The sequence below is a fragment of the Petaurus breviceps genome, unplaced genomic scaffold (assembly GCF_028583685.1).
Source record: "Petaurus breviceps papuanus isolate PSGF00001 unplaced genomic scaffold, PetGlider_PUasm1.0 176, whole genome shotgun sequence".
In the NCBI taxonomy this organism is placed as follows: domain Eukaryota; kingdom Metazoa; phylum Chordata; class Mammalia; order Diprotodontia; family Petauridae; genus Petaurus; species Petaurus breviceps.
The window spans coordinates 13,197,357-13,214,075 of NW_027185771.1; the positions used below are offsets into that span (position 1 = coordinate 13,197,357).

At 41.3% G+C, this 16,719-nt stretch overlaps 1 protein-coding gene across 1 annotated transcript in view; it reads right to left on the bottom strand.

Annotated features, from left to right (window-relative positions):
* Window positions 1–4,116: 4,116 nt before the first annotated feature.
* Window positions 4,117–16,719, bottom strand: part of KLHL36 (kelch like family member 36) — a 46,560-nt gene continuing 33,957 nt past the window's right edge. Inside the window, exons 7-8 of the transcript XR_011167876.1 lie at window positions 11,604–11,812; window positions 4,117–8,279 (exon numbers count right to left, since the gene is read on the bottom strand). The gene's annotated coding sequence lies outside the window, so the exon portion shown is untranslated. The remainder of the gene's footprint in view (window positions 8,280–11,603; window positions 11,813–16,719) is intronic.

Below are 16,719 nucleotides of genomic sequence, written 5' to 3' on the forward strand. Positions count from 1 at the left end.
CACATTTGAAGAAACTGAGTGAGAAAAAGTTAAATGACTTGCCCCGGGTCACACAGTCAGTGTCTGAGGCCAGATTTGAACTTGGAAGATGAGTCTTCATGACTCCAGGTCTGGCATTCTATCCACTTCACCACTTAGTTCCCCCACTAATAATTAGAAATATGCAAATTTAAGCAATTCTGAGGTTCCATCTTCTGTCCATCAGACTGGTAAAATTGTCAAAAAAAAGAGAAATAACAAATGTCGGAAGGGATGCAAGAAAACAGACATACCATTGCATTGTTAGTAGATTTGTAAATTGTTTTTTTTAAGTATTCTGTAAAGCAATTTGAAATTATGATCATCATTATCACCATTATAGCTAGCATGTACATAACTCTTAAAGGTTTGCAAAGTACTTTACAAATATTATCTCATTTAAGATAATAAAGTTACTAAACTGTGCAAGCACAATAAGTGATCCACTACTATGCCCATATCCCAAAGAGTTCCAAAAAAAAGAGGAAAATATCCTATATGTACAAAGATATTTGTAGTAGCAAAACCCTGGAAATTAAGGAAGTTCCCATCAACTGGGGAATGGCTAAACAAATTATGGCATATGGATGTACTGGAATGCTATTGGGCTATAAGAAATGGTGGAAGAGATGATTTGCAGAGAAACCTGAGAAGATTTGTATGACCTGATGGTGAGGTGAGAAGAACTAGGAGAACAATTTATACCATAACAATAACATTGTAAAAATGAACAATTTTGAAAGACTTCAGAACTCTGATGGATATATCTGATCAACCATGTCTCCAGTAATTCAATAAAGGTTTATTAAGCACCTACTACACGTAAGGCACTATTCTAAGAGATGGGGATAAGATAAATAAGAAAAAGACAGTTCCTGACACCAGGGAGCTTACAGTCTAATATGGAAGACAATGCACAAAAGGAAGCTAAAAGAGGGAAGGAGCTGGAGAGGGGGACACCAGGGAGTATCCTGCATAGTGGTATTATGTTCCGTGGAGTTGAAACCAAACTGAACTGCTGATGGAAAATGGAGAGTTATTTGTAAAGTATGGAACCCTCTATAGAACAAGACTTTGGGATGAATTTACTGCTCTACCTTTCAGTCCTTGGACTAGAGGAAAGAGGCGACTGATGAAATTAAGTATGAAAACCTAAGTCAAAAAGCATGGGGACGAGATTTCAGGTGATCAGCTTATCCTGGGGGAGGCATGTTCTTTACCTCCCTCTGGACACAGATATGATATACTAAATATTCAGAATAAGACACACATTTATGGGCAAGGCCAACATAAGGATTTATTTTATTTGACTATGCATTTTGTTACTAGGGTTTGTTTTGGGGTTTTGTTTGTTTCTGCTTTTTAAATCTTTGTTTTTCAGTGGCTAGGTGGCACAGTGAATAGAGCACTGGCCCTGGAGTCAGGAGGACCTGAATTCAAATTCGGCCTCAGAGACTTGACAAAAAAAAAAAAACAAACCTAGCCATATGACCTTGGGCAAGTCACTTAATTTTAATTGCCCTCCAAAAAAAACTAAATCTTTGTTTTTCCAGATTTTGAAGGGGGAGGGGGAGTGAGAGGGAAAAAACTAAATAACTAATCATTGAAAAAAGAAAATGTAATTTAAAAAAGAAATTTCTAAAAAGAAAACTAAAAATAATCTGCAGTTTTCAAAGCTCTCATTTCAACAGAAGGAAACTGATGCCATTTGAAAGTATCAAGGTCCTAGCATTTGATATTCTTGAAGGAACAACAGTACCTTCTCAAAGATTAGAATCTAGGTAATTGTTGCTTTGGGCAATTACATTTTATCCAACTAAATGGAATCTCCAGGGATGATTCTGTCTATCCTAAGGGGGCGCTATTAAATAATGATTACATGTTTCTCTTGGGGAAAGAGAAATGAAGCAGCAGGACTGGATATAGTAACACCTGGAAGAAGAGAGTTGTAGTAACCCAGGCATGAAATGATTTCCTACTTCTCTTGTAGAGTTCATGTTTGTATATAGTTGTTTGCAGGTTACATTGTGAAGTCCTCAAGGGCAAGGGACCCTTTGCCTTTCTTTGTATCTCCGGTGCTTAGCACAGCATCCGGGACAGTTTAGTTGTTTGTTGTTCAGTTGTTGGGGTTTTTTTTTTAGTCCTATCCTACTCTTCAAGACTCCATTTGGAGTTTTCTTGGTAGAGATACTGAAGTGGTTTGCCCTTTCTTCCTCCAGCTCATTTTACAGATGAGGAAACTGAGGTAAACAAGGTTAAGTGACTTGGTCAGGATCACACAGTGTTTAAAGCCAGATTTCAACTCAGATCTTCCTGTCTCCAGGCCCGGCACTGTGCCAGCTAGCTGCCCCCAGGATATAGTAGGCATTTATTAAATGCTTATTGACTAACTTATTATTAATAATAACTGCTTATTGACTAACAGATGGCTCCATTGGTGAGCTATTGAAATGGTCAATAATGTCAAACACTGAAGAAAAGTTAGGAAGGATAAGAAAGGGCCATTGAATGAATGAAACACCATTTAAAATTTTTTTTAAGCATTTCTTTCTTTTTTATACTATGTGTCAGCCCCTTTGTTAAGTTCCAGGAACACCAATACAAAAAGTAAGATACTTCCTGCCCTTAAGGAGTTTATATTCTAATAGGAAAAGACAGCACATGCAGAAGATGGTCAGTGGAGTCACAGGACAATTGACATGGCCATTCCAAGAATTCTAGTATTGATTTGATTCCTATCAGAGTTTCCCTCACAAGGAAAATGGGGGCAGGGTCATGCAGCACCTTGGCAGGAAGACAACCAGGTTGCTGTTTGGTGGGTCTAGGGCAAACAAACACTGAACTCTCACCAGTAGCCAGAGTACGGTGCCAGGGTAGGAGCTGGAAGACTCAATTAGAAGCAGAGGGTAGGTAAAAGACATATTCAAGAGATACTTCTGGAAAAGGAGTGATCAGGTTTTTGTCACAGCTCTGATGGAGAAAGTGAAGAAGGAAAATAAAAAAATTACATTTCCAGATGTAGAGGACTTAGAGGAATGGTAGTACCACTAACCATGACGGAGAAAACTGATGGATTTGGGTAATACAAGGAGATCATCTCTTACATCAGAAAATAACAGCTTCAATATTCACAGGTCAAGTGTCAGTTGTTACCAGGACATCTAAGAGACGTACTGGATAGAACAGAGGCAGAAGCAGGAGGTGGCCAGAGGAGTAGAGAATTTACAGGTAGAGTCCATGGCAACATTTACTGAGTTCCTCTTGTATGAGAGGCACTAGGGAAAATATTTCAATACATTAAGGATTTTTTGGTTCCTCAGTGTTATGATTCCCTGCATTGAGAGAGATGACAATTCCTCTGGTCTGCTGCCAGAGTTTCTGTGGAGGGAAACATTCGTCATTTCACCATCAGCCTAGTGATGAGCCTTTTCACTTAACGAGGCTGTTCCTTAAACAGTAGAAAACAACCATCTCTAGATCTGTCCTTGAAGCCCTCCTGGCTTAGAGTATCCTGTCAAAGCATCGGCATTATCTCTAGGAATCCAAGATCACCTGCCTGCCATGATGAGGCTGTTAAGGAAGAGATACAGAGATGAAAGAAAAGATAATCCTTGCAGTTATCATAGAATCATGTATAAACAGACTTCTAACCAACCTCAGGGGCTGGGAATGAAATGTGCCTTGGAATAGGTAAAGGGCTAAATACAATACTGTGTACCTGCAAAAAGGAGACAATGAAGTGAAGGCTAGAGCTACATAAGAATGTAAAGGAAACTATGTGAAATAACAGTTACCAAAATACTTTTTAAGAAATGAGTTCGTAGGGGGCAGCTAGGTGGCATAAAGAGCACTGGCCCTGGAGTCAGGAGGACTTGAGTTCAAATCTGGCCTAAGATACTTGACACATTTACTAGCTGTGTGACCTTGGGCAAGTCATTTAACCCCAAATGCCCTGCCTTCCCCCCTCAAAAAAAAAAAAAAAAGAAATCAGTTCATGGACCCAAGGGTAAAAACTTCTTGAGAGAAATAGAGAAGCAACAGACACATGAAGGAAAACAGTTCCTCAATATATCTCTGATTAACAGCCTGCCTCCCAAGAGATCACTATAATGGATCTCCTCCAGTGAGATGGGACCTCCTCTCATAGTTTGAGCTGAAATCTCAACTTGCTTCCAGCTAGAGAACTCATTCAGGTTTGTGTATTTATTGATCGATAACTTTTCTTATTTCCACTTGCTATTTGCTTAGATGAATGAACTGACTTATTTGCTTTTTGTGATTACCTTTTGTGTAGCCAGCATTTGATGGGAAGGGGCTAAGACATGGCGTGTAAGATAAGGGTTACAGTTCCTTTAAGAGCAACCAGCGAAGCACCTTTCCTGGTGAATTAGACTCATATCCCTAGACCACCAATATCTGGGAGAGCAGATACAGATAAATCTAACCTACTGTGGAGAGATAAGGTAAGGAGCAAGTGCCCAGTCACAGCCTTTTTCTTGCTCTCCTCAAATTGTAATCTCAGTCTCCTTTGGAGAGGGGTAGGCCAGAATCCAGACACATCCATCATGCAATCCAAAGACCTTATCTATTTACACTTAGATAACCCAAGTGGATATAACTATATTCCATGAGAATAATATAAATCTTACAGATAGGATCATAGATCTAGAATCTGAAGAAACACAGTCAATGTGGCATGAGTCTCTCATTTTACAGATGAGGAAACTGGGACCCAGGAAGATGATGTGTCTAGTCCCAGGTCACATAGGCAGGTCGGAGGTGGGATTTCAGGTCAGGTTCTTTAACTCCAGGACCAGTCCTCTTTCCATATTAAGGAATTGTTTGTATAATACTGGACATCAGAAAAGTACGCAAATAGACGATATGAGAATTTAAGTGAAAAGGAAACAAAACAAAATGATATGAATGATTCAAGTAAAGAGAGATTGCTTCCAGAGAGAGCCAGGCAAGGCTTCTCTTTCATTCTCCCAACAAAATGTAGAGATATCCCTTCCACATTGTAACTTTCCCCATCAAGGTTTCAATATATCATGGGTCAGCATAAGAAGTTAAATGGGAATTTGGGGGGAATTTTGCAGAAGCCCCAGACAATATAGGAAGGTCAGCAGATAATACAGAAAAGGTTTAGAAACTCAGAAATGCATAAAATGTGTGTGTTAAGTATTGTGTAATATCAACCCAAATTTTATAAAGGTAATGTAAACACTCCATAACAGAAAAAGAAAAAATTCAGACTTCTCTGGTATGAAGGCAGGGCCAAAAAATTTTATGTGCATTTTCCAGATCGCAGGGGCACCAAGCTCCTAGCCCCCTCAATGTGGAAGGGATAACTTTAAGCTCAATCTTTCCAGTGAAGTAAGACAGGCTATCAGCATCAGGTAAGGGAATTGAACATCTAGGTGAAAGAGCAAAAGTTTGGGGAGTGTTAATGGGGAAAATTTGTGTTTTTTAGCTTTTTGGAGGGCAGTTGGGGTTAAGTGACTTGCCCAAGGTCACACGGCTAGTTTTTGTGTTAAGTGTCTGAGGCCAGATTTGAACTCAGGTCCTCCTGATTCCCGGCCTGGTGCTCTATTCACTGAGCAACCTACCCATCCCAAATGGGGAAAACTTTAAAAACTAGACTGGGACATGAGCTAAGGAGTTAAAGATAAACTCTATTTTCCTGTGATATGGGGAACCAAAATTTAATGGCAGCCTTTATTTCTTGCTTGTCAATAGCAGAACAATGCAGAAAGAGTAGAGGGAGCTCTGTAATGAGGGAAAACCAAGATTAGAGAGATAGGTAAGGGGCTGGTTTAGGAGATGAAATGTCAATGGCAATCAAAATGTTTTATAGCAAGTTGTAAATATTAAACACCATCTGAATTGGTCTTAATTATTAATAAAGCTGAATTACTCCTTTTACTGTATTCAATTAGGTTAAATACAACAAACATTCTTTGATAGTCTTCTCCATGCAAGGTACTCTGCTAGGCTCTAAGGACACAGAAATAAAAATGAGACAGATCCTGCCCTCAAGGAGCTTACATTTTACTGGAGGAATAAAGTATGGACAAAGTTTATGTATACATAAGTAGTTTCACAACACATATATTTGAGAGAGAGAGAGAAGAAAAGAGGGAGGGAGAAGGGAAGAGAAAGAAGGGTAGAAAGGGAAAGAGGGAAGAGAGTCAGAGAATATGAATTAATTGGAAAGGATTAGTAAATCATAAACATTTATCAAGTGAATACTATGAGACTGGGGATACACCCTACCCTCAAGGAGCTCACAGTCTAAGGGGGGAGACAACATACAAACAACCATGTACAAATAAGCTATAGATAGAAAAGTTGGAAATAATCGACAACGGGAAAGTGCTAGAATTAAGTACTGGGAAGGCTTCCTGAAGGATCAGAAAAGGCATTGGAAAAGAGAGTATTTGAGCTGTTCTTTGAAAGAAGTTAGGGTCTATAATGCAGAAGTGAGAAAGGAATGTTGGTGAGAGAGAAAATGTTGTGCATACGAACAGCCAGCAGGCCAATTAGAATGGAATGGAGAGTTGTGAAGAGAAGGATTAGAAAACAAGCCAGCAAAAGTAGAAGGGAGCCAGATTGTTTAGTGCTCTGAACAGTAGGTCAAAATTTTTGCATTTTACCTTAGAGGTAATAGGGAGCAACTGAAGGCTGAAGATTTTGAGTAGGGACACAATATGATCAGAACAGCATTTTAGGAATATCAACTTGGCAGTTGTGGAGAAGCAAGAGACAGAAAGCAATTAGCTGGCTCTTATAGTCCAGGGAAAATGGAGTGGTGACTTGAGGTGACTAGACTAGAGGCTGTAAGAGTGGAGAGAAGGTGGTGAATGTAAGAGATTTTATGGAGAGGGAATTGACAAACCTCGACAACTGATGGGCTATGAGGGTGAGGGCAAGGGAAGAGTCATATAACTCCAAGGTGGTGAAGCAAGATAGTTTCTTAAGGAGAAGAACTGGTTGTTTACTATGGGTGGAGAAATGGGTATTACAGAATTTGATGAGAGAGTAGAGAGTTTAGAAGTTTAGATTATACAGTTTTAAGAGAGTTTGAATTGAAGAGGTTTAGTCAATAAGATTAGGTGGCTCAATCAGAATAGAGGGAGGAAAGAGATGAGGTGATAACTTAATGGGAAGATGGACTGATGGGATATAATTGATGTCATTAAACCAAAAATGTATGGCAAACCAAAGTGTATGCTGAATTTTAACACCTCTTCAAGATTATCAGGAAGGAAGCTCATTACCTTAAAAGCTATCTCTTTCCATTGTTGGACTACTTGTACTAGGATAGAGGCTGTAGGAGTGGAGAGAGGGTGGTTAAAGTAATAGCAAACCAAAATGTACGCTAGATTTATGAACTGTAGTAACTCCTTTGGCATCCACACGGTGCCAAGAGACTGGAAAAGCTCAGCATGTCAGGTAGATCCCACATCAAGGATTGATGGGAGGATGTGAACAAAAACCAGGATGGGAAGTGATGAAAGAGTTGAAATCTGCAAATATATTGAGGAGTACCAGTTGGAGGGAATATACACATCCAAGTAGTTGAGGTTTTTTCTGTTTGTTTTGAGGGGTTAAGTGACTTGCCCAGGGTCACAAAGCTAGTAAGTATCTGAGGCCGGATTTCAATTCAGGTCCTCTTGACTCCAGGGCTCTATTCACTTTGTCACCTAGCTGCCCCTTACATCCAGGTATTTGTAAAGTAACTTCAAGGGTGAAATTGTCAGATTCAATCCTATTCAAACAGAAGTCACAGTCACAATTCTCTGTGAATTAAATAAGTAAAAAGCTGCATGCCCCTTCACAAGAAAACATCAGAGAAAATAAGTGTCATTTTACCTAGAAAATACAAAGGCAAAAGTGTCAGCCAAAGAAGCAGCAGCTTGACTAATCAGTAGGAATTCCAGAGATGGATTTTGGCTCAATAAAAGGGAAGAATTTCCTAATTATCAGAGCTGTCCAACGTTGGAAAGGGATGCCTTATAAGGTAATGAGATTCCTGTCCCTGGAGACCTTCAAGTGAAAGCTTTATGATCATTTGGGACTGGAAGGATTCATGCTTCTTCCAACTTCAGTATTCTAAGATTGGCTCGCTTCTCTTCTCAGAAACTCAGTTTCCTTGCTGGACTAGGAAGCAAGAGGCCTGGTTTCTTGCTCCAACTTTGTCACTGTATAGGTATGCGATTTTGTGAAAGTCGGTTCCCTCTTTGGGCCTCAGCTTCCACCTGTGTAAAATGAAGTTATTGGATTATGTAACCTCTAAGTTTCTTTCTAGCTCTAGTAATCCTGGAAGGATTTCTAGCATACCACAAAGGACTTTTTGAGTAAAACCCATTGTGATTTTTAGTAGGAAAGAATCCAGTGAAATGAGATTCTTTTTTTTTAATTTTATTTTATTTGCTTTTTGGGAGGAGGGGAAGGTAGGGCAATTGGGGTTAAGTGACTTGCCCAAGGTCATATGGCTAGTTTTGTGTTAAGTGTCTGAGGCCGGATTTGAACTCAGGTCCTCCTGACTCCAGGGCCAGTGCTCTATTCACTGTGCTACCTAGCTGCCCCAAAATGATATTCTTTTGAAGATTACATAATACATGGACATCAGAAGGTGCTCAGTGCCCAATTTCTTCTTTCTGAAACTAATTACTCACTGTTTGGACAGGGAAAGGGAATGTTTGTCCCCTTGTGCACATAGATACAAGAGCTAATGAAGCTTTTTTATTGACATACTAATTAACTTATTTCTATTTTATTATTATATCTTATTATAATATATTGTATTACTGTTTATTTTATTAACATATTAATAGCTAGCATTTATATAGGACTTTTAGGTTTACAAAGTGCTTTATAGATATTGTCAAATTTGGCACTCACAATAACTGTGGGCAGTAGGTGCTGTTTTAATCCTCATTTTACAGATGAATAAACCAAAGTAGACAGAGGTTAAGTGACTTACCCAGGATCACACAGCTAGTAAATGTCTGAGGCCAGATTTGAACTCAAAGTGCTCTCTATTATTTCAGTTGGTGATCTAATCAGCTCTCAGAGGTCCAATTATCACCAGCCAGCTAATGATTTGAGGTCTTCCAGGTCTGTGGCTGCCTTTTCTCCCATTTGTGGCATGCTTGCTAGGCTTGGTGTGGTTTCTTCCCCAGGCTCCTCACATGGCCATAAATCTACATTCAATCTGTCCTCTGCTCCCAATGTAGACATTGCCACTGGCTACTCTAAAGGATGCTGCTAGGACACTGATGTGAGAATGGGAAGTCTGACATCTTCCAGGTCTTTGCAAGCTTAAAAAGTCTTCCTCCAGACAAAAGAGGGTGGGGGAAGGGAGATGGGGATAAGGCTAAAACTGAAGCATCTTCCCTCACCTTCTCCTTCCTGGGTGGCTCCTCCTCGGAGGTTGGAAGGAAGACTCTCCTGCTTTGCCATTTGCCAGAGTTACCCAGTGGGTATGACAAAATCCCTCAGCACACAGTAGGCACACAAATTGCTTATTAACTCGTAACCCAGACTGCTGTCAACTGGAGTGAAACTTGCTCCATAACTACCATTTGAGGGATGATTATCATGCTGTGTTTACTTTGCAATTAAATAAAACTGAGTTCTGCCTAATCACTTGCCTTTTGTTAGTGGGGCTGATAAATGAGTTGTGCAGTTCCATATCTTTCTAGTCAAATAAATCTCAGTAAATTTCCTGCCGGGCAAGGGGAGAGAATATGTCTTCATCTAGCAATGACAGCTTCCATAGTGGCAGAATCCCAGACTAAATTGATAATAAAATAACAACAACAGGGGCGGCTTGGTGGCACAGTGAATAGAGCACTGGCCCTGGGATCAGGAGGACCTGAGTTCAAATCTGGCCTCAGACACAACACTTACTAGCCATGTGACCTTGGACAAGTCACTTAACCCCAATTGCCCTGGCTTCCCCCACTCCAAAAAGCAAAAACAAAACCCAAAAAAACCCCCAACAACATAAATGTTTTGGGGGGCCCCCTCTGATTTCACCAGAGTAGGGAAATGAGAATGGACATTCACCCTCCTGAACCTGACCATTTGTAGACTGAGGGCAGTTAAACAACCAGCCTGTGTCAGAAGCAAAACTTGAACCTTGACCTTGACACCAAGGTTGGCATGCTGCCTCTCGCTGATTACTCGATAGCTTGAGAATGTGCCAACTGCTTTCAGCTCAGCATATGTCTTATTTGCGCCTTATAAGAGGCAGATACCACAAGTGTCATCATCCCCATCTTACAGATGAGGAAACTGAGATTCAGAAAGAAGAAAGTGATTTGTGCAGCATCACACACATAGCAAGTGTCAGAGGAAGAATCCAAAACAGGTGAGCCGCCTCTGAGCCCAGTACTGCATCCAGCTGCCAAAATGATAAATGGGCTGGAGCCAAGGGCCAGCCCACACGATCGCTTGAGTTACTTTTCAGTCCTAAGATCTATGACTCTCTGATGAAATCTGGTACAACAAGCATCGCCATGACAACAGGACGCCAGGCGACACTGGCAGCTACTCAGTGTTTGCCACCAGCTGCCAAGCTGTGCAGACACAGAACAGAGGCAGCTTTGGGGAGGGAAATAGCATCAGCTGTCTGCTTGATCACAGCAGTCTAAAAGGCCCTTTATGCAGAATGTTAAGCTCAAATAGCATCCTGCACACGACTGTTAAGAGAAAGCAACAGAAAACCAGTAAGCAAGCTAGAGCTGGGGGCTGACTTCCTAGGATTGATCTCGATTCGGTTCAGTCTCCAACTCCACCTATTGCACAATGGTAATCACTGTTCATGAGGGTGATCCTGAATCCTGAAAGATATTAAATTATTTTCATTGTGGCAGTATGGTATCAAATAGAATGCTGGCCTCAAAGCTAAGAAGACTTGAATTCAATCCCTTTCTCTGTGTCCAGGGTCACATAGTTATTATTACTGCCCCTCCCCCCCCCCCCATTTTACAGACAAGGATACTGAGGCAAATAGAGGTTAAGTGACTTGCCCAGGGTCATACTGCTAGCAATTGCCTGAGTTCAAATTTGAACTCACATTCTCCCTACTCCTGGCCTACCACTCTATCCACTGTGCCACCGAGCTGTCCTAATACAAGCGTAAACTGTTATTATTTCTGACTCCTTATTAGAAAATGGATTATCTCCATCTGTAGGGTATCCCAACACTAGGGACTCAAAACAAAGCAAAAGTCAGTCCCTGCCCTCAAAAAGTTTATAATCTCATTTACAGGGGATAATATCATCTAATTTACAATAAGGGATCACATCACCTTTTGTTTCAGCTTAGACCTTCCCAACCCCACCAAGAAGATTCTAGCAACAATGCAGAGAGGCTGACTTGAGTTAGAAGGCAGAAGGACCAGTCAAATATTGACTCAATTACTGGAGGAAAAGAAGATAAGCCCACACCTAGGACCCCACACCCAGGCAGGCCACTCCTTCCTCACCACAATCCTTTTAACTATCCTCTTGGGTGGCATAACAACCTTAGAGAAAAGACAGTAAACCAAAGCAGACTGTCAATGACTCACCTAAGGTCACCATGTGATAGGTGGCCGAGCTGGGATTTGAACCAGGCTCCTCCAACTCCAAATCTAGTATTGTCTCTCATGATGTTATGATATCCTAACCTTGGACTGGAGCAAAAGAGTGAAATTTTCTGTTTTTCTTCCATCACGCTGAGAGGAACAGTGGCCATTCATAGGGACCTTTGGGTGATGTTTCATGAACGTGCAGTTATCTAAGACACCACAAATAGAATAGTAAAATCATAGCATGTCAGAGGTAGAAGGGATCTTAGAATTAACTAGTTCTGGAAAAAATTCAGCCCCAGACAAGTGAAATAATTTGCTGGGAAGATCAAATCAAGTTAAATGCCTACCTAGGGCTAGTACTCAAATCTTCTGAAAGAATCCAATGCTCTCTCCAAAACCATTAATGGAATTAATAATAGTATTTATATTGAGGGTAACTAGGTGGCAAAGCAAAGAGAGGACTAGGCCTGGAGTCAGGAAGATGAATCCCCTTGAATTCATATCTGGCCACAGACATTTACTAGCTGTGTGACCCTGGGCAAGTCACTTATCTTCCACCAGATCTCTCATACATTCCCTTTTTTCTCCTCTGACACTGAAACCACTCCGGTACAAGCCCTCATCAAGCCATGATGGGAATGTTGCCATAGCCTGCTGGCTGGTTTCCCTGCCTCAAGTCTCTTCCCACTCCAGGCCATCTTCTATTCACTTATCAAATTGATCTTCCTAAAGCTTGGGTCCAACCATGGCACTCCCACCCTTATTCAAAAATTCCCTATCACCTCCAAGATCTAATATGAAATCTTCTGTTCATGGTTCAAATCCCTTCAAAAGGGCAGCTAGGTGGTACAATGAATAGAGCACCAGCCCTGGAGTTAGGAGGACCTGAGTTCAAATCCAACTTCAGACATCTGACACTTACTAGCTGTGTGACCTTGGGCAAGTCACTTAACTCCAATTGCTTTGCCTTCCTCCCTCCAAAAAAAAAAAATAAAGCTCTTCATAATTCCTATTTTTCCAGTCTTCTTACTACAACTTACACCACCACTACCCCTGCCCCAACTCCCCACCCCAACCCTCCCCAATACTCAGAGATCCAGAGACATTAGCCTCCTTGTTTCCCTGCAAAGCACTTTATCTCCTGACTCCAGAGAGACATCGCCCCTGCCTAGAATGCTCTCCCTCCTCATCTCTGCCTCCTGGCTTCCCTGGCTTCCTTCAAGTCCCAGCTAAATGTTCTGTTCTACAAGATGCCTTTCCTAATCCCCCTCAATGCTAGCACTTATCTCCAATTGATCCTGTATAAAGCCAGAGTTGCCTGCATGTTCTTTTCTTCTATTAGTGAGATCCTAGATATCATGAACTGTCTTTTGCCTGTTTATCTCCAGTGCTTAGTATATAGTAGGTGATTAATAAATGCTTGTTGATTAACACGTGGAGAGCACTTTGCAAACCTTAAAGTGCTATATAAGTGTCAGTTATTATTGATTGTTACTCATCTTAAGGCCCCGCACTTTGTCCACTATGCCATACTTTCTCTTCTAGGGATCTTTCCTACATTCCCCTGGTCAGTAATGATCTTCCTGCTTAGATCTCACATATCATTTCTTTCTGTAACTAATTCACTGACAATATGCTGTTGCATATCACATAATATGCTATTAGATATAGCTATATTTTTGGATTTGTGTTATGCCCTTTCAAAAGACTAATGATTCTATGAAAGCAGGAATTCTATTTGTGTAAAATTAATATCTCTCTGTGGACTTAGCATAGTATTCTGCATACAGCTGGTGCTTAATAAGTTCTCTGTTCATTTTACCTGTATGACCTTGTCAAATCACACTGCTTCTCTTGGCCTTATTATCCTCATTGGTAAAAGGAAAGAGCTGAGCTAGATTATTTCTTAGGTCTCACCCAGCTCTGATCTTTGTGTTATGAAGACCCTCCCAGCACTAACATTCTGGGATCCTGCAAAGTGCATCCATGAGAATGACTTCAAAGGTGGCAGTTTTTGACAACATGGAAGGGCAGGTGGTTCTGCTACTTCCTAGGCAGCTACACTGTACGCCACCAATACACAGGACCAACCTCCACCAGGAACCATTGCCAGATTTTGAACAGCTGAGCCCAGTTTGTCTGGAAGTAATATGAACTGTCTGATCCTCCTCTCTGCCTAACCTAGGACTGACCCAGGAGCAGCTATAGCTACCAGCCTGGTAAAGCACTTGGAGTCTTACACACACACACACACACACACACACACACACACACACACACATCCCTGCTGCTCACAATCCTGAACACACTGAGCACAGAAGATAAGAAAATAATCTCCTCTGAGACTTTCTCATTGGCTACCAGCAATAAGAACTGGGACTCCTAAGAACTGGGACTCCAATCAGCCACTGGAAATGTCTTCAGCAGACACATACTTCATGCCACGAGACCATATTAAAATGGTATCACGTTACGTTAGGTCTCTGCATGCTCTATTAACTAGGCAATTTCCCTTAATGGGCCTTGCTCACGCCACTTGCTATACAGGATGCTAAAAAATACAACTTCTTAATGTACCAATTCTAGATAGACAGATTGCTACTGATTTTTATTTTGGCCTGAGTGAGTTCAGGAGACCTTAGGTCTAGTCCTACATCGGTCACAGATTAGCTCTGGCTTTAAGCAAATGACTCCATGTTCTCAAAGGATGATGAGTCATAGAAACTCAAGAAGGAAGGCATCTCAAGGGATTACTCAGTTCAACTCAGAGATGAATGAATCAACTTCATAACATCCCTCCTTACAAATGGTAATTAAATTTATGCTTCAGCAACTCCCACTGATGGGGAACTCAACAGCATAATGTGACAAAAAGAATCCTGTACTCTTACCAATGGAAAAGACCTTGGACAAGTAACTTCCCTTCTCTGAGCCTCAGTTTCCTCATTTAGAAAATTGGAAAAATAACTTTCATACTACCTACCTCAATCCAACTCAATTCAATAAACATTTTAAATGGCATAAAGACAAAAATGAAAGTCCTTGCCCTCAAGGAGCTTACATTTTACTACCAGGAAACAATATCTACACAGATAAGTCAATACAGAATATGTAAACAAAATAAATGCAAACCAATTTCAACAACTGGCAGAACCAGGAATGGCTTTATTTAGGAGATGGCACTGAAGCGGAACCCTAAAGGGAGTTTTGAGTGGCAGGATGCAGAGGTGAGGAGGGAGAACACTGCAGATATGAAGGTTAACTTGTGCAAAGCCATGGAGGCAGAATTTGGAGTACAGTCTTTTTGGTTAGAATTTGGAGCAGAGAATAATTTGTAATCAGCCTGGCAAAGAGAGGTTGGAACCTGATTCATAAGGACCGAAAGTACTAGTCATGGGGGAAGAGTCAAGATGGCGGAGTAGAAACAGGACTTCCTCAGGGCTCCTGATTCCACCTTCCCCAATTCATGTAAAAGGGGACTCTGAATAAACTTTGGAGCTACAGAACCCACAAAATGACACACAGAAGCTAACCTCCCGCTGAGGACAGCCCAGCAGGCTAGCAGGCCAGCAGGAAGGGCCAGTGCAGTGCTCTGGGAGCTGACCCCTGCCCCAGTGGAGCTGGAGGTTTTAGCCTCAGGGCGGGCCTGACCAGCTGCCAGCTGGAGGAACTTCAGATCATCAGCAGCTGTGGCAGTTTGCAGAATTATCAACACATAGATACGAAGGACAAAGTGAGAGGTCAGTGCAGTGTGGACTTTGGGATCCATTAGTTTCAGAGTGCCATTGGCTTTTGCCCTCAGGGAGAGAAGTGGCTAAGGCCCAGTGGCCATGTAGCCACAGCCACATGGCAGCTTCAGCTCCTGGCCTGCAGATTGTAGGGGGACCAAGCGACCAGTCTGAGGGGTAATCGCTCTTGCTTTAACCTGCTTGGATCTGGATTGCAGTCTAGGGTGGAAGTCCTGGGGTGTGTGACCAGCTTGCCAGAGTGTGTGGAGACCTCAGAGAGGGCACCCATCTAATACCTCCAGCAGGTGAGAAAACCCCAGCGTTTGGGGCAAAAGCTCCCCTGTCTGGTGGCAGAGTCCTACTGCGGCAAAAAGCCCAAAAGTCAAGTAATTGAGTGGCAACACAAGCAGGCAAAAGAAGCAAATCAAGCAGAGCAATACAACTTTACACTGCTATTTTGGGGACAAAAAGGACCAAAGCATGGAACAGGAGGAAGACAGTGAAGTCAGGACTTCTGCACCAAAAGCTTCCAAGAAAAATATGAGCTAGTTACAGGCCATAGAGGAGCTTTAGAAGGATTTTGAAAACCAGATAAGAGAAGTGGAGGAAAAATTGGGAAGAGAAATGAGAATGATGCAAGAAAATTATGAAATGAGAGTCAACAACCTGACTGAAGAAAATAGCACCTTAAAAAATAGACTAACTCAAATGGCAAAAGAGGCTCAAAAAGGCAATGAGGAGAAGAATGCCTTAAAAAGCCAAATTTGTCAGATGGAAAAAGAATCTCAAAAGCTCACTGAAGAGAATCATTCCTTAAGAATTAGACTGGAGCAAATGGAAGCTAGTGACTATATGAGAAATCAAGATACTATTAAACAGATCCAAACAAATGAAAAAATAGAAGGCAACATGAAATATTTCATTGGGAAAACTACTGACCTGGAAAATAGATCCAGGAGAGATAATTTAAAAATTATTGGACTACCTGAAAGCCATGATCAAAAAAAGGACCTAGACATCATCCTTTGAGAAATTCTCAAGGAAAATTGCCCTGATGTTTTAGAATCAGAGGGCAAAATAGAGGTTGAAAGTCCACTGATCACCTCCTGAAAAAGATCCCAAAAAGAAAACTCCCAGGAATATTGTAGCCAGGTTTCGGAATTCCCAGATCAAGGAGAAAATATTATAAACAGCCAGGAAGAAACAATTTGAATATTGTGGAAACACAATCAGGATAACAAAGGATCTGGTAGCTTCTACACTGAGGGATCAAAGGGCTTGGTATATGATATTCCAGAGGTCAAAGGAGCTGGGGTTAAAACCAAGAATCACCTACCCAGCAAAACTGAGTGTCATGTTTCAGGGGAAAATATGGTCATTCAGTG